Source organism: Paramisgurnus dabryanus, chromosome 10, assembly GCF_030506205.2.
Source record: "Paramisgurnus dabryanus chromosome 10, PD_genome_1.1, whole genome shotgun sequence".
In the NCBI taxonomy this organism is placed as follows: domain Eukaryota; kingdom Metazoa; phylum Chordata; class Actinopteri; order Cypriniformes; family Cobitidae; genus Paramisgurnus; species Paramisgurnus dabryanus.
In genome coordinates, this window is record NC_133346.1 from 38,321,231 (window position 1) to 38,341,750 (window position 20,520).

Here is a 20,520-nt window from a genome sequence, read left to right on the forward strand (position 1 = left end):
AACATGGTAGCTACCCAGGCAGCCACCACTCTACCCATTAGTTCACTTAACACTAGACTACCATACGAACATCTTGATTCATTTAAACCTACTACAATAGATGAGCTCTCTAAACTAGTCACATCATCCAAATCATCGTCCTGTATATTAGACCCCGTTCCCACAAAACTACTTAAAGAAGTATTCCCTGTAGTGTCAACCCCGGTTCTAAATATCTTTAACTCATCGCTAGAAATAGGATACGTTCCAACAGCTTTCAAACTAGCAGTTATTAAACCGCTGATTAAAAAACCACAGCTTGACCAAGGAGAACTTAATAACTTTAGACCAATCTCAAATCTCCCTTTTCTTTCGAAAATATTAGAAAAGGTAGTGGCAAGCCAGTTACGCACATTCTTGACAAATAATAGTACATATGAAAAGTTCCAATCAGGATTCAGGCCCCACCATAGCACAGAGACAGCGTTGCTTAGAGTTACAAATGACCTCCTATTAACATCCGATCGTGGTGAAATCTCAATTCTTATATTACTAGACCTTAGTGCAGCATTTGACACAATAGACCACAGAATCCTACTCAATAGACTAGAAAACTATGTTGGTATCAGTGGTCAGGCGCTAGCCTGGTTTAGGTCATATCTAACCAATCGCTATCAGTTTGTTTATGTAAATGAGGAAGAGTCATATCACTCCCTGGTTAAATACGGTGTACCGCAGGGATCAGTTTTAGGTCCTATCCTGTTCTCGTTATACATGTTACCCCTAGGAGACATTATCAGGAAACATAACATAAGTTTTCACTGCTATGCGGATGATACCCAGCTTTACATCTCCTCGCATCCCAGCGAAACACACACGTTTTCTAAGCTAAAAGACTGCATTAGCGATGTTAGTGACTGGATGGCACATAACTTTCTTAAGCTCAACTCCAATAAGACAGAGGTACTTATTATTGAACCAAATCGCTACAAACATAATATGTCAGATTACAAATTGCACATAGATGGCTGTACTGTGGTGCCATCTTCCACGGTTAGGAACTTAGGTGTGATGTTCGACAGCAACTTATCCTTTGATAGTCATATCGCCAACATCTGCCGCACAGCATTCTTCCATCTTAGAAATATCTAAAAAATACGCCATATACTGTCTACATCTGACGCAGAGAAGCTTATTCATGCTTTTATGACCTCTAGAATAGACTATTGAAACTCGCTACTCGGGGGATGCCATTCAAATCAGGTCAACAAGCTTCAGCTAGTTCAAAACGCTTCTGCAAGGGTACTTACTCGATCTAAGAAGTATGACCACATAAGCCCAATTCTGGCATCTTTACACTGGCTACCAGTTAAATATCGCATCCAATTTAAAATATCACTAATCACCTACAAAGCTTTAAATGGCTTAGCAGCCTCATATCTTAGAGAATTACTATCAGAATACAATCCATCACGCACACTACGGTCGCAAAATTCTGGCCTATTGATTATCCCTAGACTATCAAAAGTGTCTAAAAGTGGAAGATCCTTTTCCTACTTAGCCCCTAAGCTCTGGAATGATTTACCAACCGATGTCCGAGAATCAGACACAGTCGATCATTTTAAATCTAGACTTAAAACTTTTCTCTTCAACAAAGCATTCGCATAATTTGTCTAGTAAAGGTTCTTAACTCGCAATAGTTATTTTCACGGAACAAAGCACTCACGGTCATAACACAGACCAACCAAATAAATAAATAAAAACCTTTTCTGCATGAACACTTAAAATGAATTGCATTAAATAGTTTGCCACCGTTTGCCACTGAACCTGCATTAACGACGACAGTGGGGCTTCCGGCCTTAGTCAAACGGTTTGGCACGTATGGTCGGGTTGCGATTTTGGTGCTTTCGTGTGTCTTGTGAATAGTATGCCATATAGACCCGTTTGCCACTGAACCTGCATTAACGACGACAGTGGGGCCTCCAGCCTTAGTCAAACGGGTTGGTATGTATGGTCGGGTTGCGTTTTTCGCGCTTTCGTGTGTCTTGTGAATAGTATGCCATACAGACCCGTTTGCCACTGAACCTGCATTAACGACGACAGTGGGGCCTCCAGCCTTAGGCAAACGGGTTGGCACGTATGGTCGGGTTGCGATTTTGGCGCTATCGTAAGTCTTATGAATAGTATGCCATACAGACCCGTTTGCCACTGAACCTGCATTAACGACGACAGTGGGGCCTCCAGCCTTAGGCAAACGGGTTGGCACGTATGGTCGGGTTGCGATTTTGGCGCTATCGTAAGTCTTATGAATAGTATGCCATACAGACCCGTTTGCCACTGAACCTGCATTAACGACGACAGTGGGGCTTCCGGCCTTAGTCAAACGGGTTAACACGTATGGTCGGGTTGCGATGTTTTTTTTTGGCGTTTTCTCCTGGTCCTGTAAATGGTATACAATATAGACCCGTTTGCCACTGAACCTGCATTAACGACGACAGTGGGGCTTTAGGCCTTAGTCAAACGGGTCGTCAGGTTTCATTTTCTCTTAAAGATCGGAAGGTGACCCTTATTTACCATATATACCCTCGCATTGGGCCCCCAATTTGCTAAATCCTCAACTGTGGATAACATAATTATGCCGCAATATTTAGTCTGTCTGGAACTAAGCTGAGTTAAACCACATCACTGTGTGACACTTCAATACATATGAACGGCCGCTACGCTAATACGATTTTGTTTTTCTCTCCCTGTCTCGTCCTCGACCCGAGGACGAGACAAACAGACCCAGTCCCGGTAGATGTGAAAGTCGGCACACCTCTGATCTACTGGCTGTCCTTCAACGTTATGCCCAGCTGATACCTGACCAACGATCACCGGCAGAACCGCTTAATCTCCGCTAAATCTCCTTTTCCGTTCTCCCAAGGGTTTTTCCCCCCTAGGACTTATTTTTCCTCGGATAAAAGCCCGGGGTTTTTTTTCTCCTAGGGGGTTTTTCACCCCGGGGAGGCAGCCTTTTTGGGCTTTACCTAGCTTCCTCTTCTATACGTTGCTTTAGTAATACGTGCAATTATAATATTGAGTCATAGCCGCAGCAAATTTAACTGCTCATGCTATCATGTATTTTGTTGTGCTATCTGTCGTTTTCTGTGCTTTTCACTGCTTCTATTTATGTAAAGCTGCTTTGAAACAATTGACTTTTGTGAAAAGCGCTATATAAATAAAATTGAATTGAATTGAATAAAAGATGTGTAAAGTTTAAAAATTAAAGTTTCAAATCCAAAGAGATATTCTTTTTAACGTGAAGCCTCATCCACGCCCACCTAAAACGGCTCGTTTAACACGTCCATGCAGTTTGACGTCATACTGGTTTGAACATTTTCATAACACCGCTCTCATATATACGCAAAGATAGAGGGTGTAACTTTCAATCACGCTGTAGTATTGTTTTTTTCTGCCATGTCGAGCAGACGCTGTGTTTCGTTGCAAAACTACTTTGGTTGGCATTCCAACAGAGTAAACATTAAGAAACCATTGGTTAGGTTTTATTTACAACACTGTTTCATAACAGTACAGCCCAAATGTTCGATTGTGTGCTGCACATTTTAAGGAGGATTACTTTCTAAACATCGCGGAGAACAACCGCTGGATGTACACAAAGGCTTTGTCTAAAAAGTGGAGCAATTGTACTTTGCAACTACACTGACTTTGGGGTTGGACTGCTTGCGTTTCTTGGGTCCGATTTCAAAGCCCCCAAACCCTTTTGAGGGTGGACGCAGCGATGTCCTCTGCTGGCGTCAGGTCATGTGTAGAGGCAGATCCACCTCCCGTTACACGGCGTGCCAGATTTATGCTGGCAAGCTTGTGATTCCTCCGTCTCCTGACATCATTGTAGCACTTGGCACAACTATGGGGATGCCAGCTGATGAGACAATTGTGGCTATTTACTCTCACGCCTGTTTAACCTATGCTGATTTGGGCGGGTTTCTCCTATCCCCATACAAAACAACTTCTCTGTCTTTGACTGCTCGTACAAGAACGTGGGTCTCCTCGGCTATAAACTGCTCCTGGTGTACACCTGGTAAATCCATCATAATAATAGCAATCCACCATGGAACTTGCGCCCTGCGTTTAAAGGGAACGTTGGATAGCGTTCTGATTGGTTTATTTGACGTTACGCCCAAACCACACCTATGAATAATGAGCCTACTTCAGACCAATCCCTTATTGATTTGCGCCTGGCGCAAGAGTTATTTCTCCAGCTGGGAAAATAGCAACAGCGCCCAAGATCCGCCCACAAAGTCACTTGCGCTTTGCGCTTCGCACTTGCGTTTCGGATCGTTAAAATAGGGCCCTTAATGTTTTTGTTAACATACTAACATTGACAAAAATTACCAAATTGTGGCTTACAAAATATATCTTTCAACTCAGAATTTCCCAAAAGACCTTAATATTTATCCAGACAAGTTGACCTTAACTTTGTCTCTAATCCATAAGAAATCTTGTAGAATGTATCACCCTTATCATATTTATGTGGACTTGACAATGTTATTACCTTATTAAAAACTGGTTTAGTTTGAATCATAGAAAGCAACTTTGTAAACCTATTTCTTTGACTTTAAATATTGTCCATTTGTATAATTTGTTATCTTTGGGATGTTTCCCATAAAATGTCCACCTTATGTTCTTTGTTCAATGTCTCTGTGTTTTCAGTCTTTCTTTCAGATGCTGTTCCTTTGAGATTGTTGCAGATCTTTCACTGGGCCTCGTTTAAAGATACAATTTGTAAAATATTTGCATTAAAATATCCAAAAATCATTAGTCCAGTCTTATATATTTTTTTCAGCTGATTACTTACAATATCTCCACTGTTTTCAACTACTTGTGAATCCTGAGAAAATTTCCATTTGTAAACAGTGACACGGGGCAAAGCAGTAGCATGTTGATGACGTTAATATCCACGTGACCGTTTGTCACCGCCTTTGCTGGCGCTGAAACCACATGACAACAGTGTCGTGTACAAATGCGGAAGTAGTGTTTAGCGTCCGTTCAGCAAACCACTAGCTTGCTTCAAGTAGTGCCTTATTTTCTGTTTGTACATTTTATGGTGGATTGTGTTACTTATTGATGGAACATAATTACGCTTTACTGTCTGCTGCTGGTTCTGTCGGCAAAGACAGCCCCCGTAAGCGTAAGCGTACGGGCCAACCAAACGACCCAAGAAGAGTTTGGGATAAGAGGAGAGAACGAGCAAGGATCAATATCGGTGTGGCATTTTCTAGATGGAGAGAGCTGCGTGATAAACTTCAACTAGAAAGAGATGCCGATCTTGCTTGTGTTTTACTCGACAGGTGAGTTGTTTTGATTCTGATCTTTACAGAAAACGTATGCTATTATATCGATTAACAAGATCAGTCTTATTGGACATGCACACCAAACGTGAGGCATCGCGGTAGCGTTACTCGCGCTAGAGTTATTTACTCGCAGGATTTACCCGTGCGAGTACGCGTCTGATCCATTGATTGATAGCGTGTAATCTACTCGCGCATCACGACTTTGTATATTATCTACTCGCGCAAAACTTTGAACTCAAGTTTGCTGTGTATGCCCCATTACTGTGTTTGAATGTGCACAAGTGTATATATTTGTTGAACTAGTGGAAGTGGTAATCGTATTTATATCGTCTGACTAAACAGTAATCAATGAATCTGACAAATTACTGTCACATTATATTTGCTGTATTGTCGAAATTGTCTTTTTCAGACACTTACTAATCCCAGTATTGTATAGAGTATGTAGTAGCGTCTACAGTGTAGCTATCATAATTTTACATCATAACCTCACAATAAGAATAGTACTGTAAATATATGATCACTATATGATGTGAGAAATCATTGTAGATTATACTTGTGTTGTTATGCTTTAGCTTTTTGTGAAAATCAAATGTTTCAATGCCACTTTTTTTTGAAGTTACCAAAAAAGTGGACCATCAACGTCAACGCCTTACAAAGGACCTGGAATGCCTCTTCAAACCCTCTCAAGCATTGCTTCATCCATTGACTCACTATCAGACAGGTAGGCATTACCAAAATGTAATTGTAATAGAAATGTTGCATAGAATTACATTGGATAAATTGAGAAAATATGTTTTACAGAGATCAATGTTTTCTGGAGCCTGGAGTAGAACACCTTTCTATGGCAGAAAGTGACGAACAGCTGTTACACGATAGGTGAATCTTAGATGTTTTACTATGTAAAGATGTGTATCATAATAATTTTATCATAAAAGCGAGCATTACAAGCAACAAATTAAAGTGTTGCATAACCAAGCCAGTGTTATGCATCTTGCCATTGGTTTATAATGTTGTTGTTTTTTTTTTGTGGGGTGTTGTGTAGTTTTTCCAAGATGAGCTTCAATGATGAGTCCACCATTACTGTGAATGAAGATGCCAATGATCTTCATAACACTGTGTAAGTTTGTATTGCAGTTTTACAAAACCTATTTGCTTACTCAAACAATAATAAAATATTGTGTACAGTGAATTACACATACAGTTTATTTATTAATTTTGTTAGTATCACTAATAATTTCTCACATGTATTGTTATTAGTATTACTACTATTACTACTATTACATTTGCAGGATTGATTTTAGAGACACAAATGGTTCCACATCAGGAAAAGAAAGTGATGACAGCACTTCTGATGAGGACTATGTTCCCTCTCTCTGTCTTAGGTTTGTCTGCCAGAATCATGTTTTTTTTTTGCTTTATATTTTCAGACATATGTAAAACATATTAATCCTAGGTATCTGTTTTACACAAAAATTATAAACTGTCAGAATAATTGCAACATCAGTTGATTGACTGACTGTGACTGATGTTTTTTTTACTCCTATGCCCAGTCCTTGTCATTACATCTATTTTAAATCAAATTAATGTTATATTAATGATTCTTTAAACTGCACATGGTAAAATAAATTGTTATTACATTTTTGTAAGAAATGTTCTTTATATATACAGAACAGGTGAAGGAACTAAGGATTTTCGGAAAATTGAGGAGCTTCACGTAATTGGTCTGGAAGAGACAGTACATCTTACACCAGAGGATGAAGTGCCATTCCTATGTGAGCAGCATGTCCCTACATCTTCTGCTAGCCACAAAGTCACGTGTGAGGACGACATAATTGGACAACGAGCATCTATTGTATATGAAGCCAAGTTGAAACAACTTGTCACACATCTACAGCTACCTGTACTGAAGTGCAATTTCATAAACAAAATTACAAAAGAAACCTGTCAGGCGTCACCACCATTTGAAGTACATCTGACTTCAAGGGGAACAGCAAGTGTTTTACAATGGGTAAGTTTTTTGAATATTAATGTACATACAGTTGAAAAAGTAATCGCAAGTAGTTTATATAAATTGTGAAATTCACAGTTTGTATGCACATGATTAACTTTCTATGTCTTTTATTTCAAGATATGTTCAAATGGGCACAAAGTGTGGACTTGGAATTCACAGCCCATGCTAAAATTTGGAATCCAGGCAGGAGACTTCATGATGGCCACTAACATTCTACTCTCAGGAAATAACTATTACAAAGTGTCACACCTGTTCAATTACATGAACATGGGCTTTGTAGGGAAGTCTACTTTCTTTAACATTCAGGACACCTACTGCTTAGGAGCAATAAAGGACATGTGGGAGAGCAAGAGTTCAGCCGCCATTCAACGTCTGAAGAGTAAAGATGGCATAGTTGTATTGGGTATGATTACCTATTATTTTGTAAAAAATAAATAATCTATGCAATAACCTCATCACATTTTTATGGTAAAACTGTGTAAAAAAACATTAAATTACAAATTTTTTTGGGCCTGTTGTCATTACTTTGATATATTTTCTTCCTTGTTTTAAATATTAATTCAATTCTCATTTGTTGATTGATTGTGCCATGTACAGGTGATGGACGAATGGATAGCCCTGGCTACTGTGCCCAGTATTGCTCTTATACAACAATGGAGAATGATTCAAAGGAAATCATCTCTGTTGTGACTATAGATAAAAGGCAGACTGGGCGGAATTCAGTAGTCATGGAGAAAGAGGCGTTTGTTACAACAATGGACAAGCTTCTCAGCGAACTGAAGGTTTCAGAAATATGCACTGATGCTCATGCACAAATTGCATCTACTATGAGTAAGTTGATTATCCAACATGTACAATGAAAACGTGGTATATATTTATCAAGTGTTTATGAATCGTATGTTGTTTTGACTTTCATTACAAGATCAAATGACTGGACGATACAAGGGCACAGGAGTCATGGGACGTATGGCATGGAGCCAAGAATTTAGCCAAGAAGATTTCTGCAGTATGTTTTTTAAATACTTGAATGTTTTTCTTTTGTAGATTTGTGCTTATTTGTAAAGTCTAATGCTGTTTTATTATGAGCTGCAATGAAACGCTTCTGTTTTATGTTTCCTTAGGCGGCTCAGCAATCTGGACAAAAGATCCTGCTACACTGGGTGAAAGACATTGTAAACCATTTCTGGTTTTGCTGTAAAAATGCAGACACGGTACAGCAGTTCCTTGTAAGTAATACTCATTGTCACATTTCTGGACACCTCTTACTGCATCTAAATACATCGTTAAAATGTAGCTTACTTTTCATGCAAGTCTAATGTTTCTGTGTGCAATGAGACATACTGTTTTAAGAATACAATCTCTTTGTGTACAGCATGCTCATAACAACACACTACAATTTATACAATATTAATATTTGTATTCTTTGACTTTATGGTCTAATGTCAAATTGCTTTAGAAACTATGGAGCAGTGTGCTTCACCATGTGACAAACGAGCACGAATGGTACCTTGGACACTGCCTTCATGGCAGCCTGCCATAGAACCAAGACAAGCAATGGCTGGAGAGTGGTTCTAAAGCTCACAAAGCACTGGAAGCTGTAGTTCTCAATAAGAGTTTGCTCAGAAATGTTCACCGATATTTACCTTTCAGGTAAGTTCTCAGAGCAATCATGTCTGTTTCTAAATGGAATGTGTTTCATCACATTTTCAGTAGTCTACACTTTTCAAAATAGTAAGTTGGTTTGAGAATTGTTTGGTACTCTACTTGAAATATAAACATAGGCTAACATGTTTTTCCAGATCAACCTGTCAGCTTGAATCATTTCACAACCACTTGCTGATGTACGCCAGCAAACGCTTCAGCTTCTCACCTCTGGTCTATGAGGCAAGAACCCTCCTGGCAGCCCTGGATTATAACCACCATAAAGACCGACCACCACTGCTCAACAAAAATGGCCAAAAGATGTAAGATTACAAAAAAAAATCGATGACAATCACTTACAATTGAATGTTGAACTTGGTGTATGGTTATTCATATTTGTTTTAACCATGTATTGCTGGAGAAGCTTTTGTGTAAAGGAAATTTTTTATTACAGCTTTCGCAGACTGTTCCAGAAGAAAACTGGTAGATGGACAGTATATGCCTTGAAGGTGGCAAAAGACTATAGTTACATTCCTGATCTGCAAGCGGCAATTGTGCGTACAAGACTCCAGGCTGATATGGGGATGCCAAGACGAAGGCCTCCAAGGCCGGAGGATCCCCGGACACTGGGCCTCCTTCCAAGGGTCGAATCTCCATCAATTGGCTGCATTCTTGAGTCACATGTCAGTAGGGGCATAGGTATGAATTGCAAATAATGTCCCACACTTAGTAGTACACATTTACAGCTGTCATGTGATTATTTCAAAAAAAATTAATTAATAAATATGTCATGTGTATATAATGATATTTCATAGAAGTTGCTATGATAAATCTAGGTTTATGTTACTAGTGTTACTGATGAGGACAAATTAATCTTTATTTAAACATGGCATTTATTCATTTTCATCTGACTGCAATGTTTTGACTTCTTTTTTTCCCAAAAAGGAGCAAGCTCTACACAACCAGAGTCAAGAGATGAACACCTCTTATAAGTGCTCTAAGTTATGTACATAACTTTTAAGTAATGTAAAATGTGTCATAAAAGAAAAAAATATATATTCTTGCTGTTATTATTAATAAATACTTCAAATAGTTTTTTTTATTGTCCTTTTTTGTAAACAGATTCGAATAAAGAAGGCAACATAAAATATTAAATCCTTAAAATTGTTTAATGCAAAAATTAACAACTAGATAGTGGAAACAAGTAACAATGGAACATAAATTAGAATCTTACATTAAAAAATTAACAAATATAGCTATAGGACAACATAAGTTTAGCAGAATGCTTTTTAAATTACAGCACAGCAGCAATGAATCCAGTGTACTGCCCATTTGGGTCTGGGAATTTTTCACGTATTCTGCGCACACAGCAGCTGGAGATGACCACACGATTGCCTGCCCCAAGTGAACCACACTGCCACAAGACAAAATTTCTATAAGCAGCATAGCGGTATTCACGGTTGTCATCCCCAGGCTCCTGGGTGTCGCGGAGTGCATATATGTCATTTCTTAAACGGCGTGACAGGCGCAATACATGCTCATCCAATATGTATAATGACATGTGGGGCAACATGCTTAAACATGTGCTCTGTGTCATGCCACAACATTTCTTTTCAATATCAGATGGCATGTCAACGCATCTTGTACAGGAACACCATGGAGGTACATGCTGTAATTGTTGTTCCTCGCGATAACTAGGTGATTGAAGAACATAGAAGATAAGGCCTGGTTCTCTATTCAAAACTCATTCTAAGAGTCCCTGAGCTTCATCCAGGTTCATGTTCCCTATAACCTCCTGGAAAAAAAACAAATAAGAAATTTTAATGCCAAACAATTTTTTTTAAATAAAAATAAAGTATGCCCATACGCACTTGTGTCATCAACCTCCTTTCCTCTTGCAGCCTAGATACCCTTAATCTGTCCTCTTCACCCAGTCCAGATGATGCCGTATTTCCTCTCCCTCTAGCTGCCTGTCGTCCCCTTGTAGACCTTCTCCGTCTACTTGCTGATCTTCTTCCTACAGCACAGCTGGGTTCAGCAGCTCCAGCTGTTTCTCCCACTCTGGAAGCTCTTCCCGTTCCTTTGGCTCTTCCTGTCCCTTTCCTTTTACTAGTGTCTGCACCTTTACCTCTTCCACCAGATGCTTCATGCCAGCTGCTCTGAGGAGGACTCCAGGTCTCATCAGCCTTTGACATGGAAAAGTCCAGTACAGAGCTATCTGTGTCTCCCTGCACACAGTCAAATGTTATCAAAACAAATATAAACAATTGTTTATACAGATATCACATTATAGCTGACAATACATAGTTGCATATACTTTAAAAAGTATCAAATGTTTTTAATATTTTACATAACTATGTGCAGTGCATAATCTTAGGTCATAATGAAGTTGAAATTCATCATGCTTTATTTTATACATTAAAAAAATAGTTTTCTTGAAGACTAATGTTTATGTAGTTGCAGTTTTATTACATGTGGTTATTTACTGATTTATGTACTCTGCCTGATGACACGTTATACATGTAAATAATGTTACCTGACACGTTATACAATGTAAATACACGCAGTGTTATACAGAGATATGAATCAATTGTTATTGTAATTGATATTGGTAAGTTTTAAACAACTTTCACTATGATTGATTTAAAAATGTAAAACTCTGCTGTGCTATCACACAATTGAATTGGACTAATATTCTAACATCTATCACTAACAATTTGGTTGTAAACCTTACATTACTCGGGTCTAATTCAATTTAATTAAATAAAACGATGACATCAAACACAACATAAAACTTTACCTCATCCGTTAAATCCATGATTTATCGTTCCCATCTGATTGATGACCGTCAGCGGTGGTGTTGAAGACAACAAATCCCATCATTCCAAGCGCCTTCATAACGTCATCACACCACGCGATTGTTTTTGTTTAGATAGTGCGCCATCTAGTGGCGGATCTTACATATTGTATCTTTAAGACAAAAATCCATCGCCGGGAAGTTTAATTGACTGTGGCCATGCAAATCTTCTGTAGTAATCAGCTTCAATTTCTGTTGACAATTACTCTTTTCCACTTTTCCTCTCAGTGCTCAAAACTTTGTTCATCCGTTGGTATACTTGAATTGCTTTTGATTTGATTTAGTTTTGATGTTTCTTCTTTCATAACATGTGCATAATTTTCCTCCTCTCCAATTGGCGTCCTACGAACCCTGATGCATTGGTTGCTCCTCCCAATTGGACTTTTCACATAGAGATGCTCTCATCACTCTGCAGCCCCCTTTGCCTGTGTTTGGTCCCTTTTGGCAAGCTTGCTCCTTCCGCATTCTCCTGCAGCCCCTCAGATACACTTAATGAGGCATGTTGTCTCCATCACCTCCTCCTCTGCTACTTTAATGTTTTCTGTACACAAATAGCTCAATTGATAGACAATTAGTTTCTTCATATAACACTTAATTCCAGATGGTCTTTACAATACGCATAGGTCGATCAACAAACATTTCATGCAGTGTTAAAGGTGTACTTTTGTTAGTTTACATGCTCATTAATGCAAGAGGTAAAGCACTAATCTAGTTATGTTTAGAATTTTAACACATTTTGTTAAGTATGGCTTTGAGGATAATTCCTTTTATATACCTTTTTATCTACCATCCCGTATGATTGTAGATGATAGTCAAATTTTTCATCACTATTGTCAGTCAAATAAAATTTTTCGTTCTTATCACAAATCAAATTTTCAAATTTGTATTCCAATTATTTGTCCCATGTGCATCTATGAGAAGAATAGTTATGACTGAGATTTTTCACGTCTGTATGATCTCATAAGGTTTCCTGACACTCTGAGGCCCTTTTTTGCTTCCACATCTGTTATATGTTTGCCCATGCTGGCAAAATCAACTTATCAATTATATAACTTTAAGCATTAATAAACCAGACTAACCTTTCAGCATGTTGGAATAGTTGTTCATCCATTCTAAACCTGTATAATGTTTTCCCTCATAAGTATATACGTAAACGCAAACAAGTATGTATTTCCTTTGAAAATCAAATACACAGTGAACATTTTTATCAAATGGAGAAACATTTGTCAGCAAAGTATGTTTTTTTTGGAACATCAATCTTCTATAGCTGTATGTCATTAATTGCTCTCAAATTGTATTGTATACAATTTAGATTTAGTTGCTTGGATTAGGGTAATGCTAAGTTTGTCACAATAATCAGTTATTTCTTTCCTCTATTCTCACAGCTATTTCTTGTTTACCTATAATAATATCCTATGGTGTTATTTTAATTTATTTATTTAATCTATTTTATTTTCCTTTCCTTCCTCTGTAGTATACCAAATTTTAAAGCCCTAATTTTACATCATGCCTCTCTTCTTATTAGATTTATAGGAGTCTGATTTGATTCCAGAAAAGGTAGTCACACCTACCAACATAAATTCTTTATCAGCCTTTAAATTTGTCTAGCTGATTTGCTCATAAAGATTGTCTGTGTCCCTATAGTTACAAGGTCCTTACTAAACATTGAACGGCTGTTTCACTCTTTCCCTCTTTCACTCAAAGGCTTGTATGAAGATGAAAAAGTGTTCAGTGTCCAGTTTTTTCTCTTGTCTCCAAGAACAATATTTTCTTTGTGGGTCTCCTTCTGGATTCCACTCAGTCTTTTTGTTTTTCATCTTGTAATTTTCTCTTTACATTGTGCAGTGCCCCCTTCACTGCTTAGTCCCTTTATGTAACATGAGTCCTTAGTCCAGCTTAAGAGTTGTTGCCTCTTCTTTGCTCCTCCAACACTTTGTCACACACAGTTTTTGCCATTGTCTGTTTCTTGCCAGTTTTTTATTCACTTTCTTGAATGTCAAAGGATGTGAGTGTTCAGCCCAACAATGTTTCAGCTTGACCCATGCAAAATATTCCTCTTCATTTTATTAAGTATTTTTTTTATCTTTATATAATTTATCTGTGTCATTCACATTTTAATAATGATTTCTGTCTTTTTTCATTTTTCTCTTTATTTCCACCTTTAATAACTTGGTCTCTACTCTTTTCCTTCTAACTTACTGTTTCTCTCTTTCATAGCTTCTCCTCTGTCTTTCTGCTAGACTTTGCCTTAAAACTACAATTCCCTCGAGCAATGAGAATTGACCTGTACAGGTCACATCTGGTGATCATCAGTACCCCCTCCATTTTCCTCTTCTCCTTCTCTCTCTATCTCTCTCTGTCTCTCCTCAAGCATTTCTCTGTTGTTAAACTCTTAATTTTCTTTCTTTTAGTTTATATTTTGATTTAGTTATATTTTTCTCACACAATGCCACATTAAATGTTTCCTCATATGAACATTTAAGTTTCTTATCTTCCATTTCTCCACACAATAGCTGTTCAATCCTAATTTTGCCATTAATGTGACTGCCATGATCTTTTCTTGCAATATAATAAACCTTATATTTTTTAATTAGTTCTCATCTCAACCACTTCACAAACGTATTGTTTTATTTGTCCAATTTATATATTCTCCCAAATAGTTAATCAGATTCAATGTGTCTTTGACACAAGTGTAACACAAAACCTTCCTGTGCCCTCTGCAAAGCCACAGAAGAAAGACACATTCACTACTCACTCAGCCCCCACTTTTCCTCATCTCAGACGTGCACTCACAGACTCATGCTAGTACAGACACATACACTCTCACACAGAAACAAATACAATTAATAACACAAAACTGTACTTTACCCAAAGTACCTTGCTAATTAAAACAAAATAACCACTACACTTCCTCAACGTGGTTATACGACTAAAACAACAGAACCATTGCACTTCCTCAACGTGGATCTGAATTAAATAAATTTACCTTCAATATCACACGATATTGACATCTATTCCATACACTTCCCCAACAGGCAATAGACCTCTATGCCATAACACTTCCCCAACAGGCCATAGACATATGCAACCCTGCATACAAACTCTTACGCGTTCTCTTTCACTTAAACTTAAAAATAAAATAATCATCTGTTCTAATACCATCAACAAAGTACTGTTAGTAACAAAACAGATGAGTGCTTGCACATATTTCCTTTGAAAATGAAACCCTTTATTCTTATCATTTAGTCTAATAATCTTTCATTTGTTCTTTTTATTCTTAAATTTGGAAGAGCATTTGTGATTAATCTTACCACCACAAGCCATCTCAGGTGAACAATACAATCTTTAAAGAGCCACACAGATCCAAGATCGAAACTTACCTTTATTGCAGTGTGTTATGTAGCTGTTCATCACTGTAAACAACATGTAAAGTAGTTGAACCAAAAAGTGCACGATTAATAAAGTTATTAAATACCCTGCCCCCAGGCTCACAGTAGTGGTGGGCAGAGCGAGGCTTCGTGAAACACTGAAACAGTTGAATCAATTGTGCCGTATGTTTCGAGGCTTCGAAACATCAATCCGAAACCGCCTCCACAGTGGCACCTAGCGGTCGTTTGCATGTTTTTACATGAAGCAGCCTTGACAAGATTTGAGACGAGCGCTGACAAATTGTATCCCACATGTTGTTTGATTGACACACAAGTGATAGAATGGGAGAGTGGATAGTGCTCTCGACTCTCATTCGGAGATCTTAGGATCGAACCTGGGACATGTATGTGCTACGTCATCATAATAAAATAGTTTTGTTGTTGTTTTAACATCTGTTTGACAACTACATGAGCTTTTAGGCTCACAATTGTCGATAACTATAGGCTATTCGGGTCTATTTAATGAAAAAAAAAAATAGAATAGAGATATACCAAATAAATAATAAGAGATTCATAAAATATATCAAACCATAATATGCCACATTTTTTACATATAAAGATCTTTATTCAAATATATAAATTGTTCTGTGTTGATAAACTCAACCAGCTACTTTTTTAAATATAATTTCTCCAGCCTTTGAAAACATTCTCACACAAGGGACACTTGCTGGCATGCATTTTTTTTAGTAGCCTAAGTGTTACATACCTATGAGGAAAATTTACTTCTTTTCAGTAATTTATAGTATTTGATCTTGCCAAAAACGCATCTATGAGGTATTGTCAGTTTTGTTTCCTACCCTGTCAGTTTAAGATTCGAAGCAGATTCGACAGGTACGCCACCTTTCGAAATACTTGTGAAATGCACCGCTTGGTGTTTCGAATCACTTCATCACGTGACATGGGTGTTTCGAATCACATTCCGTAACAGTGTTTCGAAACATTTACGCTTCGGGATCTCGACACAGTGTCGAAACGTCAGTTTCGCGGGAGCCATCCCTAGCTCACAGACACTTCCTAGTTGGTGTGATAACATCATGTCGAGGAGACAGTGTGTTTTTAGCTGTAAAGGCAAGTTTGCTTTATTTTCACTGCCAAAAAATGAAGACCAGAAGAATCAGTGGTTAAAATTCATTTTTAACACGATACCACAGCAGTACAACAAACCCCTTTGGTTGTGTTCCCGTCATTTTACAGACGATTGTTTTTCCAATCTCGGTGAGTTCAAAGCGGGATTTTTAAAACGTTTGAACATGAAAGAGGGTTCATTACCAACTTTATTTGGACCAACAAGCATCTCAGAACCACAACCTGTAAGTATGATTATGAAGTTATGTGTTTATTTACAGTATGTCGCGCTAGCACGTAGGCTATCGCATGTTGAAGTTTTACATTGTTTACCGTGTGAGACCAGTTTGGTAAAATACGTGCTTACATGAGTATAAAAATTGTATTGTATGTCGTCTGTTTTATGAATTAGATTACTGATAAAAGACGTGTAAATATGATGGTATGTAAACGGTATTGTCTTATCAGTATGTCGCGCTAGCACGTAGGCTAATGCATGTTGAAGTTTTACATTGTTTACCGTGTGAGCCCAGTTTGGTTAAATACGTGCTTACATGAGTATAAAAATTGTATTATATGTCGTCCGTTTTATGAATTAGATTAATGATAAAAGACGTGTAAATATGATGGTATGTAAACTGTATTGTGTTATCAGTATGTCGCGCTAGCACGTAGGCTTATGCATGTTGATGTTTTACATTGTTTACCGTGTGAGCCCAGTTTTGTTACATGCGTGCTTGCATGAGTATAAAAATGATATTGTCTGTCGTCGTTTTTATGAATTGGATTAATGATAAAAGACGTGTAAATATGATGGCATTTAAACTGTAATGTCTTATTGGGATGTTTAAGGTATATATAGTGTTTACATATACTTTCTATCTTTTCAATGTGGTGAGATACTTTTATGTTCTTCTATTTTGGTTGAACATTTACTTTATATTGTCCTTTTCTTTTAGAGTACATCACAACAGATTGAGTTACCAAACACTTTGTTTGTGGAGGTGGAATGTCAGACTGAACCTCCAAACACAAAGTCAGTAGGAACACAGACAGAACTGACACAGATATCTGTTGGCACACAGCTATCTACTGGTACACTGAAAGAAACACACAGTAGGAGCAAAGGTATGTAAAATGTGTTCTAGTATTAGAGTTTTAACTTTAAAAATTGCATAAAAATAGGTTTTGTATGTATGCTTGTATGAAAATATACGTTCTTCTGTTTCCAGGATCACAAGCAACAGTTTCTTTAGAAAGTGTTGGCACAGAAACCACTACAGCTCTTTATGATCTACCATTTTCGTCTACACCTGTAAAGCCTACTGGATTTCGACCACTTAAAAGACCTAGACTGGAGTTGGAGGAAGAAGAGGAGGAGGAGGAAGAAGAAGATGAAGGGTCAGTGAGAGAACCTCTTGACTCAACCTTTAATCCTGGTGACTCTACAATATCTAAGGGATCTGAAAATTTCGTAAGTAATATACACATAAGTTTAATTAGGTACTAAAACATGTTGTTTCATTTAAAAAAAGTAATTATTCTTTTTTTGCCTTTAGGTTTGTGCAGAGGAAAATCTATGGTGATAACAAGTTCATTGTGTTTGAAACCTGTCTGCGTGAGCTGTTTGCCACATGCCTGATTTGTAAAAACAAGTGTGACGTGAGTTTTACGCTGGATGGGTACATATGTGGCATTCCACCAGCTTTGTCCCAAGTGTAGTTACCAAAGGCAATGGGAGAGCCAGCCCACTGTTGGTAGCATGCCGGTCGGAAACCTTCAGTTGTCTGCAGCCACGTATTTTACCGGAGGATCATTCATCCAAGTACAAAAGGTACACATGAAGCGTTTTTAGTACCGCACAATTTTTATTAATGATCTTTATATAATACGTCAACTTTTCTCATAGATTTGCAAGGGGATGCAATTACAAATTTTTACGTACGAAACCTTCCGGAGACATTGCGGAGCTTCCTGGAGCCTGCCATAATCCACAAATGGAAAAGTGAACAACAAAACCTTTTCCAGAAGTTTAGACAGAGTGGAAAGATTGGCCTCGCCGGAGATATGCGTGCAGACTCACCCGGTAACATATTTCTCACATTTTTATAAGACAATGAAGACATGGCTTGAAAACTGATCAGATTATTGGTTGTCTGATCTAATTGTAAAATCTAACCTTGTGTTTCATTTTAGGACATTCAGCCAAATATGGTAGTTACACGTTGATGCACACAGAGAGCAACACCATTTTGGACACACAACTTGTTCAGGTGGGTCAGCTTTTAAAAAAAAAACCTGTAACAACTTGTTTTCCATTTTACACAAGTTTACAATTTCTCTCTATAATGACGGATGTTACTGTCTTGTATACCCAGAGCAATGAAGTCGGCGGGAGTTACCATATGGAGAAAGAAGGTCTAAAGAGATGTCTTGATCATCTGGAGTCCAGTGGCTTAACAGTCGACTACATTGTGACTGACCGTCACCCTCAGATACAAAACTATTTGAGAGAACGCAACATAATACAGTTTTACGATTTGTGGCATTTTGAAAAAGTTAATTGTTTTTTTTAAATACAGAACGAAGTTTAGTTAGTAGTCGAACTTTTTCAGTAATCATTTACGTCATTTAATCAGGTCTGTCAAAAAAGCTTGAGCAACTTTCCAAAAACAAAGAGTGTGAAGTTCTGAAGAAGTGGCTTCGTAGCATAAGGAACCATGTATACTGGAGTGCCATAACTTCTACAACAGGACCAGAGAAATTGGCTAAGTGGACATCAATTCTGAATCACATTCAGTATGTGCATGTACACAAGAACCCCATCTTCCCAAAGTGTGCCCATCCAGACCGTGTGTCCAAGAATCCAAAGAAATGGTTTAATCCAGGTACTTAAATATTTTTTTCATTGATTTTAATCAAATACAAGAAATGTATTGTTATGCCATACTATACCTTTGATTATTGAATGCATTTGTTAATTCATCATATACATGTAAGTTACATTATTTATTTGTAATGACAATGTAGGATCGCTGGCACTCCACAAAGTAGAGAAGATTCTCTGCAACAAGAGGGTCCTTAAAGATGTGGAAAAGTTAAGTCACCACTTTCAGACATCATCGCTGGAGGCTTTCCACAGCTTAATTTTGAGGTTTACACCCAAAAATGTAGTATTCCCTTACATGGGAATGTTGTGCAGGTAATATATATATATATATATATATATATATATATATATATATATATAAACAGTATTTTAAATGTATTTTATAGTGAACCTGTGATTGACGGGCTAACTTTTTTCCCGCAGATTGTACCTTGCAGTTCTACACCATAATGAGAACACTGGTCGAGAACAAGCAACAACTGCAACAGGGAAACCAGTCTACAAAGTGGTGTTTCCAAAGTCTAAAAAGGGAGAACCCATTGCAAGGCCATTAAAAACAGAGGCTACAAACAGTATGTTAATAAACATTTTATTGTAAACATTACTACAAATAAATATGAAATAATTAATAAAGTCTTTTTTACAAATGTTTTTCAGATTATGTGGATGACCTAATGAGGCTCGTCTTTGAGGAGGTTATCGTCGACCCAGCACCTTTTGTTGAGGAGCTACAGGCAATTCCTGTTCCCATGCCAATTTCTGCATGGAAACAATTGCCCGCCATTTCTCCCGGTTCAGTCGAGAGGTGGCCGAAAGCCGACGTAGTGACCAGCCAGATCTGGAAACTCCTGGCGTATCCGGGATACAACACAGGAAGGAATGACCACACGGACATGTCGACCTAAGAAGCCCCAGCACCAGCTAACAAAGCTCCGATATGCCAAATGACGGAATTGCCTATATTACAAAGATAAAACATTCTTAGTATATGGCAAGAATTCAAAATTTCTATTTGTACATAAAAATATATCTGTTTACATATAAAGTTTATTTTATTACAAGTTTGGAGTCATTGAGTGTCATTTAGAGCCAATTAAAGTTGTGGTTATATTCAGATTTTAGATTAAATTATTTCTGCTAATTCTTATTGCAAACTTACTCCTCTCTTGTTCGGCGCCTTAATGGACCATAGTCGCTTCTATATATATTATGAATGTTCTGGAGGGTATATGGATTTAGGCAGTTGGCTTCAAAGCCTGGGTGGTCAATCATACATGTTGGAGGCACTGGAATTTGTT

At 37.7% G+C, this 20,520-nt stretch overlaps 4 long non-coding RNA genes across 4 annotated transcripts; all 4 read left to right on the top strand.

Moving 5' to 3' along the window:
• Window positions 1-6,401: 6,401 nt before the first annotated feature.
• LOC135745231 (uncharacterized) lies at window positions 6,402-7,311 on the top strand. The gene is made up of 3 exons (XR_010531121.2): window positions 6,402-6,447; window positions 6,620-6,712; window positions 6,999-7,311. It is a non-coding gene; the product is annotated as an uncharacterized lncRNA (long non-coding RNA).
• A 1,872-nt stretch (window positions 7,312-9,183) lies between these two features.
• On the top strand, window positions 9,184-10,020 carry LOC135718411 (uncharacterized). Its single transcript, XR_010520767.1, has 3 exons — window positions 9,184-9,305; window positions 9,437-9,681; window positions 9,928-10,020. It is a non-coding gene; the product is annotated as an uncharacterized lncRNA (long non-coding RNA).
• A 6,287-nt stretch (window positions 10,021-16,307) lies between these two features.
• LOC135745130 (uncharacterized) lies at window positions 16,308-17,668 on the top strand. Its single transcript, XR_010531046.2, has 3 exons — window positions 16,308-16,577; window positions 17,292-17,460; window positions 17,565-17,668. It is a non-coding gene; the product is annotated as an uncharacterized lncRNA (long non-coding RNA).
• Window positions 17,669-17,985: 317 nt separating this feature from the next.
• LOC135745210 (uncharacterized) lies at window positions 17,986-18,820 on the top strand. The gene is made up of 4 exons (XR_010531098.2): window positions 17,986-18,166; window positions 18,242-18,418; window positions 18,529-18,605; window positions 18,711-18,820. It is a non-coding gene; the product is annotated as an uncharacterized lncRNA (long non-coding RNA).
• Window positions 18,821-20,520: the final 1,700 nt, after the last annotated feature.